Source organism: Peromyscus maniculatus, chromosome 3 (assembly GCF_049852395.1).
Source record: "Peromyscus maniculatus bairdii isolate BWxNUB_F1_BW_parent chromosome 3, HU_Pman_BW_mat_3.1, whole genome shotgun sequence".
Taxonomy (NCBI): Eukaryota; Metazoa; Chordata; class Mammalia; order Rodentia; family Cricetidae; genus Peromyscus; species Peromyscus maniculatus.
In genome coordinates this window covers 146,527,062-146,530,248 of record NC_134854.1, presented here as the reverse complement: position 1 = coordinate 146,530,248, position 3,187 = coordinate 146,527,062, and the positions used below count along the sequence as shown (strand labels likewise).

At 42.1% G+C, this 3,187-nt stretch overlaps 1 long non-coding RNA gene across 1 annotated transcript; it reads left to right on the top strand.

Annotated features, from left to right (window-relative positions):
- The first annotated feature begins 1,037 nt into the window (after positions 1 to 1,037).
- Positions 1,038 to 2,847, top strand: LOC143272522 (uncharacterized). The gene is made up of 2 exons (XR_013050161.1): positions 1,038 to 1,146; positions 2,321 to 2,847. It is a non-coding gene; the product is annotated as an uncharacterized LOC143272522 (long non-coding RNA).
- Positions 2,848 to 3,187: the final 340 nt, after the last annotated feature.

The following is a 3,187-nucleotide window of genomic DNA, read 5'->3' as shown; positions in this document are numbered from 1 at the left end:
AAAGGATTGGAAACCATTTAGTTCCCACTGCTACTTCACTTCGAATGACTCAGCATCTTGGAGAGAGAGTGAGAAGTGCTCCAGCATGGGTGCTCATCTGATGGTGATCCACAGCCAGAAATAACAGGTGCATCCTGGGAGAGAGTGGGGCCTGGGCCTGGCCTGCTCTCTGTCTCTTTTTACTAAGAGGGAGTTTTGTTGACATGGGTGTTGCTGATGTGGCAGAAGGCTTTGCATCAGGAAGCTGGAAAGGTTGCTTCAGCCCTGGCTTTCTACACCTTGTCCCTGCTTCAGTGAAGCTAAACAACCCACAAGGAACCATGGCAACAGAAATGCAATGCCTGAGGGTGGAGGGAAGGATGAAGTGTTTCTGCTTGAAAGACCAGTTTGTGATTTCAGCACTCTAATGCTTCCTGTAGTACCCATTGCCTAACAGAGGAGGGCGCAGAGCTGACTAGGGAAAGGAGATCAAATCAGGAGAGTCACAGCCAACCATCAGAAATGAAATATCCGAGGTTATGAATGGAGAATGATTTAATCTGCTAAATTCTCTCATGCACAACTTTCAAGAATGATGCTGGGGAAGAAAAGATGGAGTGAGTCTGAGATGAGAATTCATTATGATCACGGACAGAGATTGTTTCCAGTGTCATGGAAATCAGGCCTCTGAGTGATGACTTTGTGTCCTGGTCAGCCAGAGAAGATGGTACTCCTGGGCGTGGGGGTGGCTCTTCTATTCCTTGATCCTTTCTTTGTCTTCTCATCTCTGTGTGACCAGAAGAAAGTCAATCAAAATATCACAGTGTACCTCTCAAATGTATAATTAATGTGTGTTAATCTATAATTTGAGAACTATTTAAGAGCCTAGAGAAATGAACTAGGATTTGATTATTATGTATTTGCATAGGTACATCATATTGGACCTATAATTTTGTATGGTTAAAATAACTTTTAAAAGATCTTTATAAAAGTTCTATAACAGAAAAAGAACCACTGCATCCAGGCTGAATGCTGTATCTTTCTTTCGTCTTAGGATTTCATCACCAAGATCCTGGATTCTCAAGCTGCTTATTGTATCGGGCTTTCGGATCCAGGTCACCGACAGTGGCAATGGGTTGACCAGACACCATACAATGAAAGTGCCACGTGAGTCCAGAGTTACCTAAAGGAGTCCTGGGTCCTGTAGCATGAGAAGACTTTAGGGTGTTACAGCTGTTGGTTATGAAACTAAAACAGCTCACCCCTGGTGTGAGTGCTGGGGATGGAGTTACTTTATCCCCATTTCCTCATCAAGGAGTCCTGTGAGACACAAGTCACTGATACTCCAGGAGAGATGAGGAAATTGGGTTTGAAGAGTGTAGGATGATAAGTATCCAGGGCACCCAACCAAGCTGCTACACCATAGTGGGTTTTATTATGTTTCAGTCTTTCATCTATATATTTAACAATAGGATTTAATTTATTTTCATTTGTGTGTATATCTGTGTCTCTCTTGAGTGTCTGTTATGTATATGTGGGCGCTCATGGAGCCCAGGAGAGGGTGTTGGAGTCTCCAGAGCTGAGGTCACAGGTGGTGTGACTGCACCAATATGTGTGCTGGGATCAGAACTCTCCCATTTTCTGGAAAACCACATGCACTTTTAATTTCAGAGTCATCTCCCCAACTCTCATTTATATTTTTATAATAATAATTAATGTCAAGACCATAACTGATTATTTCTCTTAAATCAAAACCCACATTCTGACATTGTTGCGTGTTGTATTAATGTAATTATTAAAAACTCTAATGTCTTAGCGTGTTCCCACATTCTATCCTGATTTTTGTTGTGAGAAACAGGTAGTGATGCTACTGTCCTTCTCAGTCTTCAGAGGAGACAAGTAGGAGTCCAGGACAGTAAATTACTTGTCCTAGATGACAGAAATAAGTGGATTATCTTGATATTTTAAGTAGTTCTCCAGTCTCTAAAATAAGACTGTTGTAAAGTGGAAAACAAACTTTAATAAAACATGAGAATGAGAGACCTTTCAGCAATAAATAAGCACATGGAATGACAGTCCCTGGGTACCAAGACCTAAGGATGAAGTAGGCTTAGGGATGAGTTCTGGGAGAACAGTTGAGTAACAAGCTAAGAGAATATTGAATGCGGTGGACCCAGTTTTCAGGGACACGTCAGACACGCGTGGTGGAGAACGGTTGTTTTGTACACACCTGAATCTGCTTTCCGCAAATTCCCACCGCATCCTGAGGCTTGTTTACTCTTGTTTTCTCTTTCCCAGCATTACTGTGGGAAACACCCTGATGCTCTGTCCTCCCTTCCAGGTTCTGGCACCCAGGTGAGCCCAACTATGGTGATGAACAATGTGTCACAATAAATTATCGAAGTAGGGGTTGGGGTTGGAATGACGTCCTTGTAGTGGTCAACAGAAGTCAGTTTGCCAGATGAAGAAAATATGCTTATGAATCAAGCATTCTCCATGGACATAGATTGAATTTTTATCCAGCATTACACAGACACCTGGAAAGACCTTCTTGTGGAAGAGATGACCATAAAAATTTAGGTAGGCAGCCAATAGTTATCCATATGCTAATGCAGGTCCACATACATACTCATTCATTCATTCTATACCCTTTACATAATGAGAATTACCCATATACCAGAGACTCCATGGGATCCCTTTGTGCATATGTAGTAGCACACCAGCTTCTCTGTCCATCCTTAGATTCCTAATACCTTATTTGATGATAGAATTGTATGGTGTGGTCCTTCTAGCCATTTTTCTCTTTCTTTGTTCCTGTCTTTGGATTTATTCATGTGTAATTGACAAGTAAATTATATTTTCACGTTACACTGTCTTGACTTGATATGTAAATGCATTGGGCAGTGGCTACCACAATCAGGTTAACAGCACCCTCTATTACTAACATAGTTGTCTGTTTTGTGTGTGTGTGGTGTTAGAACATTTAAGATCTTCTTAAGTAATTAGACACACAGGGTGACATTGTTACCTACTGTCACTTTGATCCTCAGCGCTTACTCACATATTCTCTGGCAGTTTGTGCCCTTCCATCAGCATTTTCTTGTGTCCCCCAATACCTGCACTGCCAGGGACCTTAAGGAACTTGGTCCCCATGGCTAGTGCATCAGGTGCTGTGGGTGCTGTGTAGCTGATGTGGGCCTCTAATGGA